Below are 14,992 nucleotides of genomic sequence, written 5' to 3'. Positions count from 1 at the left end.
CAGTTAAAATGGTTTCAAACTGCATTAACTCTACAGTGTGGATGCAGCTTCGTTGAAATAAAAAAGCAGTTTGTAGAGCTTTATAGAGTGAAAGTAAAACAGACGTGAAATCCTTGCATTATTATTATCCTTCCCCACACTATAGGCCTTATTCCTCACATTTTTTTCTGGATTGCAACAGCCTTGGCCCTACTTAGAAGGAATCAAATGTAGGATTACATCCTACCATCATTTTTAATATTATCTGAAATCCTATTATTAATCCTTACTAGACTCATTAAATCAATTAGATTCACCTATGTATTGGCTCACATTCAAACAGTCTACTCTAAATGGGAAAAACCAAGAGGAATTCAGTCATCAGCTTCCATGGATTTATGCAATACTACCACATTTGTTGTTTAGCAAGCAAGACATGTTTTCCTTTCTGAGAGAGGGTAAAGTGAAGTGTTAAGAGGCATTAGTTTAATTAGATGGTTTGCATGATAGGATAATTAAATTTTTCAGCTAAAAACACCAGGTGAGCCTATTGTCTTATCAACATAGATACTATTGGATGCAACTGTAAGAATGGCAGATACAAATAATACATAGGTTCAGACCGTTTCAATACAATATTGACCCCTTATTCCCAATTTCAATATCTGCAATTTCTCTTATCAACTTCTGTTATCAACACTCTCCAAAATAGCCCTGCCTCAGAAACGTTTAGGTCTTCTAGTGCAATTCTATGGTAAGATTCCAGCCCAAACATAATCAAAATAAAGGATTTGGTATTATCCACGGTTTTAGGTATCCACTGGAGGTCTTGGAACTCATCCCTAGTGGATACGGACGTCATACTGCAGATGCTTTAAAGTTACTATTATAACTTAACAACAATAAAATTGGTCTTAGTTATGTATTGCTAGTTAACAATCACTAGTTTTTAATACACACTTTTAATTCCCGCTATGAGTTAAGCTACATAAGATGCACAGTAGACACGCAACCTAAGTAGCTTCAGGTTGTTCCATCTATTTTCTAAGCCTGTAGAAAGCACATGCAATTATGGATTCTTCAGTTTTCTTTTCAGTCCTTGTTGTTCCTAAGCAACAGATGTATGTAGACCAGTGATGAGCAGAGGATTTGCTCTGTGCTGCTGCAGAAAATCTGACTTTTTTGTATTACGTGATCAGAGGAAGCAAAAATAAAATAAAATGTTGCATTTTTAAATTATGTTTTTATTTGGTTAGACAAATAAAATATAACAATGTTGCAGTCTCCTTTACCAAAAAAAATTCCCCATATATTCTCATTACATTCTGATGATTCCTGTTCTCCTATCCTTTACAATTCTATACTTATTTTCTACTTATACCTATTCAGTGTTTCCCCTTCCCTCTTCCTCCCTCTGGGAACAGTTGTACCTCTGCTCTTTCATTTGTTCGGTCATGAAGATTGTCTGATTCAGTTCCTTGTTTTCATTTCCCTTTTACTGTGGCTACAAGTCCTTTCCATTTCGACTCCTAATTCTCCTTAGGATGTCCATTTGTATATTTAATTTTTATTTCAGTGATGTAATCTTGGAGCATATCATTTGATAAATATTCACACCACTTTTAAGTTCCCATTTCCTTTGCTATTTCCCCTCTGTCATGTATTTTACGATTTTGACCCATTCTTTATTCCTACCTTTATATAAAATGTTGCATAAAACAGCCAGATATATTTTGCAGGAGGTATGTGTACATTTTGCAAAAAGCTGAAAATAAAGAACTAAATATATTTCAATGCTGATTCTCCCATGCAAATTCAGCTAGGATTCTTCAGGGAGAGTATTAGCATACACAGGCAACTAGAACAGCAGTGAATGCTGAACATAGCCCACTTGTTCTGCCTGTTCCTCCCCTCTGGTTGGAAGGACACCACAAATCCTGACAGCTATCAGCAATTCATTCTTCTGAGAGCCTTATATATAGCTGAGAGTAGAACATGGAATGACTACTATTTTTAACACTAAATCCCAGAATCACACCAGCAATATGACTATTATTAGTCTGAGAGATTCTGGAAGTTGTGGCCCCAAAAGGAATGTTTCCTAGCTCTGACTGCCACAGATTAGGATATCACCAAGGGCCTTTCCACACAGGGCCCAAAATATGGGCCCTGTTGGACTTTTACCAGAGGTATCTAAACAACCCCTCAGGTAAAATTTATTATTTATTTATTTATTTACAGTATTTATATTCCGCCCTTCTCACCCCGAAGGGGACTCAGGGCGGATCACATTATAACACACATAGGGCAAACATTCAATGCCCATAAACACATCAAACAGAGACTGAGAGACACACGCAGAGGCAAGTTAACCTTCTTCTGAGGGGATGTTCGATTCTGGCCACAGGGGGGAGCAGCTGCTTCATCATCCACACTGACGGCACTTCCTCATTCCAGGTCGTAAATTAGTTAATCTTGCCTCCCCACTTTATAAGTGGTACCTTATCTCCTACTTGATAGATGCAACTATCTTTCGGGTTGCTAGGTCAGCAACGAGCAGGGGCTATTTTTTATTTTTTTTAATTGACGGGTGCTCACCCCGCTACGGGCTGGCCTCGAACTCATGACCTCATGGTCAGAGTGATTTAAGGCAGCTGCTCAACAGCTGCGCCACAGCCCGGCGCAGAAGAAGATTAATTCAAGAAAAAGCAGGAAAACCCTGCTTTGTCTCGAATTAATCAAATACCCCAATAAACCCAGGCATGGCCCCACAGAATTCTTTAACCGTGCCTTGTTTACTGTTATCATGTTTTATTGTTTATATGCTGTTTTATATGCTTGTTTTATGCACCTTGTTTTAAATGTATTTGACATTGTATTTTATGATGTACCAGGCTTCGTCCCCATGTGAGCCACCCCGAGTCCCTTTGGGGAGATGGGTTGGGATACAAAAATAAAGTATTATTATTTATTATTATGATGCACAGTGTACTATCACAATACAGAATGTTGCTTTTACTGCTGTCATTAGATTACACCTGTGCAATATGATAAATAATTCATCCCACATGCATCGTGCAACTATCACCCAGCCTTACTGTCTAGACTTGAAGTTCTAGTTGCTTTCATTTCTTAGCAAATCATGGCTACTACTTTACCACAGGAGCTCATACAAGCATTCTACCAGGAGAAAGTACCTTTCAGCCCTGCCTTGACACGTACAATATGGAAAGAAAAGGCCTCAAATCAAGTTCTGGAATATGCATATAGCACAGTGTGCTTTGTAGCTGGCAAGGAATAATGCAAAATGAGCCCAAATGCTAAATGACAGATAGAAGATGGATATGATAAAAGCTGTTGCCATCAAAACTCATCATTAGCTGGTCAGATCTAGCCTACAGATATAATGAATCATCACTCTAATGTGCTAGACTGTAATGCATTTATCATTTTAAAGTTAAATTTATTGTAATTTAAATTCTACTTTCTGTACTTGTGTGGTCCACCGAATTCACCTGAATAAGGAGCCAAAGTCAGGGAGCAACCATCATTTTATACCTGTTCAAACACTGCTCTAATTTGTCAGATATTTCATGCCTATGTAGTGTCTAAACAACACACAACTGACAACAAAACAAAGAACATGTTATTGAGAAGAAGATAATTTTTTTAAAATAAGACATCATGGTGTACTATAGAATCATATAATAATAGAGTTGGAATAGACTACATTGGCAATCTAATCCAACCCTCTGCCATGCAGTAAAATTTGGTTGTGAATCAAAAATGCAAAACACAGGGAAGCTTTATTCAGGGTTTTTATTCAGCTGGGCTCCTACATAATTCCCGGTCCTAAGTCACAGTAGTTCAACTATCAGTAGAAGTAAGTTGAACACATCTGATGCTCAATAACAACAGACCCAAGGAGCTCTATCTTAAAACCTGACTCATACAGCCTTATATATGGTTCCATTAAAACATGTTCAGATCTGGTTTTTCAAACATGGGCTACAATCTGTCTCTAAATCTTTCCTTGTTGCAGAAAGAGGTGCACCGCTTTATCCCATCAGTCAGTCTCTTTTCCACCAACTTCCAAATGATTTTATAAGCCAGGAAGGAAAAAAAATATAGCACACATGGCATGGGCTTCACCTGTCTAAGAGTCCTAAGGGTCCTTGGGCTTCACCAATTGAAAGGGTTTAATTATTACTGAGAAGCAGGACTCACAACAAAAACCAGCATCAGAATGTAACCATGAGATTTTGTCTGCAGAGGACTGTAGACATTGATGACAGCAAATTGTTGAGTAGTCCATATTCTCCTCTTGGAGGCCAAAATGTAAGTGTCTTAATCACTTGGGATATTGATAAGTTCAAGTTAACATGCTGGCAGAAATTTTGTTGTTTGGTCAGTTGGCTTTTTTATGAGCTCCACCCATATTTCATCAGACTTGCTCTAGTTTCTGTCCTGCTTGTTTAACTACCATTTCCATAGTAAATCAAGAAACTATTTTTGGTTCCTCTCCATGGGAGAGAATATTCAATTTATCGACTGACTTGGTCATTTCTCCATTGCAAAGGTCAACTAAACCTTTGACATAATTGCCTGCTAAGAAAACTCTCCATGAAAACTATCCAGATCAATCAGCCTCCTAGGGCAGACCATCTTAATTGGTTCCCAGTCCTACAGAAGTTAGTGATTCTAAACCCACCAGATTATGATCTGTCCATGCCAATGGAATTAGACTGTTCCTCTGTGCAAAGGTTATTGTCTCCCACCCAACATAAAAGTCAAAGGACCTTATCACATTAGACGATTCTCTATGCATTGTGGCAAATCCATGGGGGTTCTGGCAGGGGTGTGTGGAGAACCTGTTGCTACACGCACCACATCGCCTGACTTACCTGAACCACCATCCCATGAGGGGAAGCGTTGTCGCCCAGCTTTCCCCCCATTGCTACTAAGGCAACACGGGAAGCCTCCTGTGTTGCCCCAATGGCAGAATGCGCTACTTCCTCTTATTTTTCACCACAAAGCTCCGCCAGAAGTTCATGTGCATCATGGGAAGGGCTCCGTGGTGAAAGAGGAGAAGAAGTGGTGTACGGCGGGTAAATCAGCCTGCCTGATAAGGTCGTAGGTCCAGTGTGTGTACTGTAACATAAGCAAAGTCATGTGGGACAGTTTTATGGTTGTTATGGGAGACATGAAATCTTCAGCCTTCCTGATAAGGCCAGATGTCCAACATGTTTAGAGCACTCAAACATCACAGCTTGGCTAACTCCATAAGGGAGACTGTTGAACAGCATTCTCTTGCCAGTCAAGAGAATGCAATAAACATTCAATTGACTTATGAATTTAGGTGCACACTTCAATCCTTAGTTTCAGACAGCTGCATGAATTGGGTCAACCAGCTATGCTGGCTTGCAGATTTTGGGAGCTGTAATCCAAAAAAGTGACATTTACAAACCTTGGTTGATGAGGAAGAGTTGACAGCAGCAGGAAATGAGAGTTGACACAGTGAAGATACCATAACTCATTTAGTTGGTAGTTGATAGGGAGAGAAAAGGGTAGAGGAGATTAAGTGGATAAGAAAATGGTATACAGGATGACTAGCTCTAACAGCATTCATTGCAGGCTTCAATTTACTGTGAATATATTTCCATTGTTCCTCAAATAAACACTTGGCCATTAATCCTCAGTAATTTTTGAACACCTACCCAGATACCTCCTCCTACACAGCACTGTTAGTACGGTGGGGCTGTGAAAGTAATTTTTTATCTGTCTCCAAATCCCAAACCATTACCAGAACAAATAATATTTTAAAAAAGTAGGGTGTTGTCTTCATAGTGTTGGAGAAGTGACAAGAACATATTGTGAATTTATATTATTAGTTTTTAAAAAGGGTGGGGGAAAGGAAATGCATTTCTGGTTGTCAGGGAAACTCAGAAGGCCAGATTACGAAAAGAGTTGAATTGCTTGTTCTGTTTTGATACTTAAATGAGAAAATGAGATTAATTTGTACAAATGAATTTCCAAGAAAGAGCTAAAGTTGAAGACGCATTGCAGCAAACACAGCTGAAAAGAACTTTTAAAAGTAATTAAAACACAACGTCTGAACCAAAGTCAAAATCAAAGTGACATCTGAATGAACAATAAGTTAGTATTACTGATCTATTATATTGATGTGATTTTTCAATTATGGTTTTACACGTGTTTGTGTGTGATGTTGTATTTATAGATGTTTGTAGCCACCCTGCACTTTTTATGGAGAAGAACAGACTACAAAAATAAAATAGACTAGAATAAGAAAGAAAATAATAAAATAAATTGTTCTAATCACAGCTACTGCACATATTAAAACTGTGCAAGGAAACTTGTATGCTTCATTTTAAATAACTAAAACTTGAGTGCCTCCTTGAGGAACCAAGGATAGCTGCAAGTCAGTTACTTCTGTAGATGAATTTTAGCTGTGTGTGTATGCAGAGAAACATTTCGCCACTTTTCAGGAGAAAGAAAACAAGGCATACCAGATATATTCCAGGCATTGGTTCAATTAGAAACTGAGAATTTAAAATTAAATCTTGGCCATGCGTGAATTGTAGTATTAAGGTCATTTATTATTCTGCATTGTTTCAGATCGGAAACAATTGCTCTTGCGCTCCATTAACTCAATAGGAGGGCGAGAAGAGGGTTCAGTAGAAGGTTGAGGGAAAAGCAAACTGCTACAGTCTGTCCTGGCTTGTGCATTTGTCTTCTAGTTTGTGTGTTCATCTTGCCGTCTTAACCACACTCTGATGTTGCATGACCACACAGGTCATGGTTTTCATCAGTGAAATCCTGGACAATATGGAACTGCATCAAACAAACAGAAATGATCGAAAATGTTACTTGCACTAATGATTTCACACAAAATGAGGGTATCTTTTCACAGTTATAGAAACAGAAATGTCTAATTTGATAGACTGGATTGCAAACATTTAATTTAGACCAGCAAAAAGACTTCTGGAGGATACAAAGATGAGGATACTGAACAAGAAAAGGAATTGCACGATCCTACAGGTGACTTCTGAAAAGGAAGCCACAGTCTCTCCAGCCTGATATTCTTAGTTAGATGTGCATAGGGTTGCAGACTACTTCTCGAGAATCTAGTTCTGGGCCACTGACTTGCTTCATTATGTAAATAAGATATTTCTTTGTTCCTTACACCATTCAGTATCTTAAATTCACTGTACCCCCTCCCCCCACCTTTATCACACTTTGTTATAAGAAAAGATGAAGGCCAACTAGGTGAAGGCCTTCCGGAGTCAGATAGACTACAAGGCCCTCCTCCAAGGTCTACTCAGAAACTGACGTTTTATATTTTGCACCACTTTTGCAAAATACATCAATCGGACGGTAGGTTTGACTTTCATGGATCAATGCTGCCATCTGAAACAAACTGTCTAGCTGAGCCCATGGCATCTTACTTTTTCATTAATGTATGAGTGTCAAGTAATACATCCTTTTTGTATATCCGCTCAATATTGAGAGAACTCACAAGCCTGAAAAGTTCTGAATAATTCTAAATCTTGAACAGAGACAAGGTGATCTATGCAAGCCACTTATAAGTAATCCTGCTAAATAGAAATACAAAAGTTTTCCTGCAAAAGAGTTTTGTCCATCACGATGCCCCACCTTATCTGTTCCATATCATCTTCTGATATTGTTCCATTATCCAGGTGGACTCCAAAAGAGGGCCTACACAGAGATAGCCAGTTCTATTGGGGGGGGGGGGGGGGATTGAAAGAGGACAAGCATTTCCCCCGTTTTTGCTGATTATTCACCCTTCACACTTCCTTTGTCATCAGAGAGAGTTGTTTGTCAGGAGCGATTTGAGAGCCCCTGGTGACACAGTGGGTTAAACCCTTATGCCAGCAGGACTGCTAACTTGAAGGTTGGGTTGCTGACCTGGAGGTTGCTGGTTCGAATCCAACCTGGGGAGAGCGTGGATGAGCTCCCTCTGTCAGCTCCAGCTCCATGCGGGGATATGAAAGAAGCCTCCCATAAGGATGGTAAAACATCAAACATCTGGGTGTCCCCTGGGCAACGACCTTGCAGATGGCCAATTCTCTCACATCAGAAGAGACTTGCAGTTTCTCAAGTCACTCCTGACACGAAACAACAACAAGAGAGAGTTGTTTCCACGATGTTGACATGGGTGGGGGGAATAACAGGAACACAGGGTAAATGGTTTTCCTTGTTCAAACCCCCTTCCTCCCATAAAATGGACTATCTTTGTCTCTCTAGCACCCTCTTTTAGCCTCCGCCTGGATAATGGAACAGTACACATCTTTTAAATTGTTAGATTTATTGCTTTCTGATTTTGGTTGTCAGGAGCAAAACATTTATTATAGTATATTTTATCCAATACCTTATATTGAATATACAAATGGCCTTCCATATCCATGAATTCAACCATCCATAGCTTGAAAATATTTTTACAAAATCCAAAAAAGCAAACATTGATTTTGCCATTTTGTATACAAGGCATCATTTTACTACACTGTTGTATGTAGTGGAAGTTGAACATCCATAGGGGTGCTGGAACCAAACCCAGGGGGTACCAATGACTTGCTTTATGAACATAGGGAGATATCTTGGAAACAGGATTCATAGAATCATAGAATCATAGAATAGTAGAGTTGGAAGAGACCTCATGAGCCATCTAGTCCAACCCCCGCTACGAAGCATTCAAATCTAAACACATAGATGTTTAGATGTTTCATATATATCATCTACACATAGCTTGATGGTAATTTGATACAAAATTTTGAATGACTTTCTGCATGAAACCAGGTTTGTATAGATTGGACCACCAGAAAGCAAATGTGTCACTTTCTCAGCCACCCATGTGGCTGAGATAATAGACAATTTTAATTTTTCTGAGTATTTCAGAATTCCGGATACAGGATGCTTAACCTGTAGGCAAATCCATCTGGTTAGTATTCTGTTTAATTTTAAAGAAATGGTTTGTTTGCTCAGCCTTAGGTTTAAAACAATATCATGTGTTATATATTCCTTTTCCACATCAAGCAGGAGCTCTTGGAGGTGTCTTTTCTATTTGTACAGTAAAAGCAAGCACACACACACACACACACACACACATTTAGCTCTTTGGGAGCCACTGTTCTAGACACAACAAAGAATAGATGTAGACAATGCACTCTCTATCTGGGATGCTTGTCTGAATTTGGAATAGTTTCCCCCCCTAAGTGCCACTACTATTACTCATGCTCTGTGAACACCTTTCCTTCATGACCGCACTAGATATAATAGCAATTTGGAACAAAGCTTCTTTCTAGGCAAAAAATATGAATTAAAATTAATTATTTCAACTAAAAGCTCAAAGCTTCCCCTATCTTCTACCCATAAGAGTAAAAGAAAATATTTTCAAGGCAAAAGGAGGAAGAGGAAGAATAAAAAGATGATGATGATGATGACGACGATTACGATTCCCTCTACCTGACTACCCAGAAGCATAAATGCATTCAACTCTTATCATTATTTTCTTGGTTAGTGTGCTCGATAAGGATCAGGGCTTCCATCAGTTTAGCTCTTCTGAGGAAGACTGTACTTCCATAAGAGTATTATTATTATTATTATTATTATTATTATTATTATTATTATCCCACATGTATTTCAATAATGAGGCTCACAGCAACTAAACAACATATTGAAAAAGAATACAAATTATTCTGGTCTATAACCGTAATAAATATAAATTAGGAGATTACAAAAACATTAATAAAAGCATAAATATAAAAGCAATTTTAAAAATATTGAACAATTTATAAAATTATAAACATTAAAATTGATTAAAATAACAAGGTAAAGGTAAAGGTTTTCCCCTGACATTAAGTCTAATCATGTCCTACTCTGGGGGTTGGTGCTCATCTCCATTTCTAAGCCAAAGAGCTGGCATTGTCCATAGGTCATGTGGCTGGCATGACTGCATGGAGTGCTGTTACCTTCCCACCAGAGTGGTAACTATTGATCGACTCACATTTGCATGTTTTTGAACTGCTAGGTTAGCAGAAGCTGGGGCTAACAGCGAAAGCTCACCCCGCTCTCCGGATTCGAACTGCTGACCTTTCAGTCAGCAAGTTCAGCAGCTCAGTGGTTTAATCCGCTGTGCCACCAGGGGCTCCTTTTAACTAAATGCAATAACTAAATAACTAAATAAAATAACTAAATGCAAGCTATAAATAAACTATCAATAAATTATCTTTGCACATAATTGAAAGTCCTCCCAGTCAGTTTCCAAAAGCCAGGTGGCATAAATATGTTTTAATTTGCCAAATGAAGGGAAAGTTAAGGTCTCTCGAGGGAGAAGTTCCAGAGTCTGGGAGCAGCCACTGAGAAGTCCTCTCCCTTCTTCTCATCAAATGAACCTAAGAAGGTAGTGGGACAGAGAGGAGAGCATCTCTATGTCATGTTAGAGCTCTAATAGGCTCGTAAAAACAGAGAAACAATCCTTCAATTAGCCTGGACCCAAGCCACATAGGGCTTTATATTGGGACCAGAAATGCACAGTACAGCTGTTGCAACAAGGGAATGTTCTGCTCTCTGTAGCCAGTCCCAGTTAACCATGCTATCACATAGACAATTTTATATAATATATTCCTATAAATAACTCTAAACATATTTAGGATTGTTCTATAAGAACATGAACACTTCAGTAAGTCAGTAAATACTACGAATTGAATTCACTGGAGGAAATAGGAGTGAGCAGTTCTACAATGTCAAAATATAGCAAGAGACTGCTATTACATCACATAGGGGAACTAATAAAATGACTATTGTGCACTGAGACCAATGCACCACTGGACTGATGCATAACAGAATCTGATCTACCACAAGACTAGATGTGCATCAGAACACTCTTGCCGATGCCCCATGAAACATCTTCACAATTCACAAAAAGAGTTTCTTGGTGCTTCTCCTACATGGTTAAATAAGCCTAGTTACACACGATCATTCTGGCCAGTATGATATACATCTGGGATTCTGAGTGTGAAATGAAAATGAAGATATCATCCAGCTAATTATCTAGATAAATGTGTTGGAGCGTAGATATATTCCTGTCTAGGCTACACACCAAAGTAGCAATCTAAGCAGCCTACTAGAGAATCCCTGTGATTACTGTACTCCCATGAAGGAAATGAAAGATTTTATAAGGAGAAATTTAATAAAATCACTTTGCTAAAAGACGGCTAAAGTGAAAACAGGCTCAAAGAATGAAATCATTTAAAAGAGTTTAAAAGCAATGAATGGAAAGAGCAATATATACTGCACTGGAGCACAGGTAGACTCCTATCAAATGACACAAGGGGGAAAATTAGAAAAGGTAGCAATGGAGACAAAGTGTATCAGAAAGAAATTAGCCCGATTGCTGAGTTGGGGCCATGATATTTGAGATCACTTTGTCAGCTTAATTGGCTATAATTTATGCAGTTATATCAAGTCTGACTGGGGCATTAATACGGGGAAGAGTTGTATTCCACGTCCTTGGGAACAATTAGCCCTTCTCTTTGGGGAATGTATTTAGAAGGCTCCCTGTGCTGAAAAGTGTGTGCAATTTCTAAGGTTAATTGTCTGCATTATTTATCATTACCATTCTTTGGTTGTGCTTGTTGATACCTTGAGCACAATTCTGCAACACAAAGCTGATCATACAATACCAGTTGTACAGTGAGTTAGTAACACCATATAATATTCTCAGTCAGAGGTCTCTTAATTAGGTTTTCCTTGAAATTTCCTGTACATTGTACTTTTGTGTCTATGAAAATCTTACAAAGAAATAAAAGGACTGATCCTTTAATTGAAGCAATAGGAGCCTTTACATCAATTGAGTATGATTCTGTGGGGAGTTAGCAGGAAGATGTCCTGAGGTTCTGCTTTGCCACAGCACCTTGAATAAACCTTTCTATGAAAGCAGTGTGTGGCGGGCAGAGCTTGGCTGTCTTTTTTGTGTGCAAAGAAATGGACATTTGCCAGAAAAAGAGAAGGGCAGGGAGAAAAAATGGAGTTTGAGAGGTAAATCTAGGCTGGTTCAATGAGCTGAGGGAAAAACTCTTCATGCTCAGTTGGTTGTGAAAGTAAGAAAAGACATTTTAAAATATCTAGGACTACCCAATTTCACAATGGTTGCCCAATTTTATAATTGCTACAGATTATATTACTCTTTAGTGTTCTATATAAGAATTATGTGATACTTGTGGATCAAGCACCATTGTGTACAAGGATTATTGCTGCATGAGACAGGGAAAAAAAACACACAAGTGGTTGTACACATACTCAGTCAGAATTTCAGTATGATGTGGCTGTAGCTTTCACATCTGTTTACTTTGTTTACTAAGAAAGGCTGTGGAACTCCCTCCCCAGCAACATCAGGCAGGCTCCATTTCTTCTGGGTTTTGGAAAAAAGCTTAAGACTTGGCTCTGCACACAAACATTTAAAGAATACGTTTCTACGGCTTTGACACGGTCTAGACTAAGGATTATGAGCAAGGTTTTTGGATTAATGGAATTTATGCACTTTATTTGCTTTTACATTTTTATACTGTTTTACATGTACTGTATTATTGCCTAATGTTAATAGTTTTAACTGTTTTTACGTTTTATTGTTATTGTTGGCAATGAATTCTTGCCAGACTTGTAAGCCACCTTGAGTTGCTTCGGGTGAAAAAGGCGGTGTAGAAATGAAATAAATAAAATAAAATAAATAAATCTGTCACTTATGGTCTGAGAGCAGGGATGTCACTTAATTTAGGATGTGACTGGCCCAGATCACAGAGAACCCCTTCTTATAGGCAATGGCTGAAAGAGCTAGTAGCAGAAGTTGCACATTTCATTGCAAGCAAACAAATATAGGATGGCCATTTTAGGCTTTGACAAGAGGAAATAAGATAGGGTGCAGATACCTATAGAAACCCAACTGTACCTATATATGGGCACACCCTTGGACTGGGAAGGGAGAAGAGAAAGTTAATATGCTTGGTATAACAATAGCATAGATTTTATGCAACATCAGTCAGTACATGACGGGGCCAGGGTGCATTTTGAGAATCTGAAAAGATGGTTTGTGAGGGACATGCTAAGAGGCAGCTATGAGAATTTGTCAATTTAGTTGAGTTTCCATTTATTTATGCTGTAGAGATTTTTTTTTGTTTTCCTTTTGTTTTTTGCATTGTTGTTGTGACTTTTGTGCTGGTGGTAAGTTTACATCTACCTTTAGATAGTATAAATTAGTAACTTTCAACAGCGACTTTTGACCATCATGAAAAGGTAGCAAATTATTCCATGCTTTATTTCTTATTGTGGTTGTTTCGTATTCAGGTATAAGGATGACATGTATGAGAACAAGGGAAGACGAAGGAAGCTGTAGTGGTAGTTTGGCCAATCCTTATAAGAAACCCCCGCTAGAAATTGGAGAACCAAAGAAATACCCACGATTGACCAATGGACATTGAAAATAATGGAAATTATGAATATGGACAGGCTGACATATCTGATGACAACAAATCAAGGGAAAGTAAAAACTGACTGGCAACTGATCAAGGACTATTTAAAAAATGAAAAGATGAGAATAATAACTTGAAGAAAGAAGACACAAGAAAAATAGTTGCTCCTTAAGTATAAAAAATAGAGAAAGGGGATACTTAGAAGAGACTTTATTGAATGTATAAGAACTATAAAAGTTTTACACAACACCATGAAGTAGATAGAAGTCATTATATATACACAGTGTTCCCTCGCTACTTCGTGGTTCGCTTTTTGTGGACTTGCTGTTTCACGCTTTTTTACTAAACACTAAAAGAATATTATAAATCATAAAAAATTATAATTTACAGTGGCAGTGGTCTTGGTCAGGTGTGGGTGGCAGGGCAGAGAAGGAGCCCAAGCGGCAGCTGGAGGAGAAGGAGGCGGCATCATGTTCCCCTCCCTCTTTCTTCCCTTCCATCCTTCCTCTCTCTTTCTCCTTCCTTCCTAAGGAGAAGGTGAAGGGAGAGAAAAGGAGCTCAAGTGGCAGTGGGAGGAGAAGGAGGCGGCGCCATGTTCCCCTCCCCTCCCTCTTTCTTCCCTTCTTTCCTTCCTCTTTCTTTCTCCTTCCTTCCTAAAGAGAAGCCTAAGGAAGGAAGGACGGAGAAGCTGAAGGGAGAGAAAAGGAAGCCTCTACTAATAATAGCAGAGGCTGAAGCAGCTTCACTTTTGCCTCACAAGGCGGCGGCAGCAGCAGCAGCAGCAGCAGCAGCACGCATGCTCGTGCTTGAGAGGAATAGAGTGGACAGAGACGCTACTTGCCAACATGAGATTGTAAACAACACATGATTGGTTGATAAAGATTTAAAATCATGTATAACTACTAAAATAATGTATAAATATTAAAATAAATATAGCGTCCCTACTTCGACAACACATAGCGTCCCTACTTTGCGGATTTTCACTTTTCATGGGTGATCCTGGAATGTAACCCCCGCGATAAGTGAGGAAACACTGTACTTCTTTTTTTAAAAAATTTCAGTTCTTCTAACTTTTCTATTTTTTATGCTTTAATAAGATATCCTTCATTTAATTTGATATTTTTTCCTTCTATAGATATCCAAAGTTTGTTTTATTGCATTGTTAATACTCTCTTAATAACATTATTTTTTTAAAAAGAACCTCCATTCATTCAGTGAAGAAGAAAAATAAAGGAAGTCTACACAAATTGCAAATATTAAACTATAGAATTTGTTTGGGTTTTTTAAATGTAATATACCCTAGTATGCATATGTCAAACGCAATACTCACAAGCCGAATCTGACAACATACTTACATTAATACAGTCCTATGATTACAAGTGGCCCTTTGAAAGCAACCATAAGGATGATGTGGCCCTTGGTAAAAATTAATTTGACACCCCTGTCCTAGGATATTTTTCAAAGAACTAAATCCTCTAGGTGGAATAAAATGTTGCAGTTGATGCCACAAT

General features: G+C 38.4%; 1 protein-coding gene across 2 annotated transcripts in view; it reads right to left on the bottom strand.

Moving 5' to 3' along the window:
- smpx (small muscle protein X-linked) overlaps positions 1–14,992 on the bottom strand; it is a 37,248-nt gene that overhangs the window by 8,482 nt on the left and 13,774 nt on the right. Inside the window, exon 5 of one of the 2 annotated variants that reach the window (XM_008107315.3) lies at positions 1,471–6,831. The exons of the other annotated variant lie outside the window; for it this stretch is intronic. The gene's annotated coding sequence lies outside the window, so the exon portion shown is untranslated. Of the gene's footprint in view, positions 1–1,470; positions 6,832–14,992 lie in introns of those variants that run through there. 2 annotated transcript variants of the gene reach the window in all.

Source organism: Anolis carolinensis, chromosome 3 (genome assembly GCF_035594765.1).
Source record: "Anolis carolinensis isolate JA03-04 chromosome 3, rAnoCar3.1.pri, whole genome shotgun sequence".
In the NCBI taxonomy this organism is placed as follows: domain Eukaryota; kingdom Metazoa; phylum Chordata; class Lepidosauria; order Squamata; family Dactyloidae; genus Anolis; species Anolis carolinensis.
The sequence above is the reverse complement of the archived record's forward strand: the minus strand, read 5'-3'. Positions and strand labels throughout refer to the sequence as shown.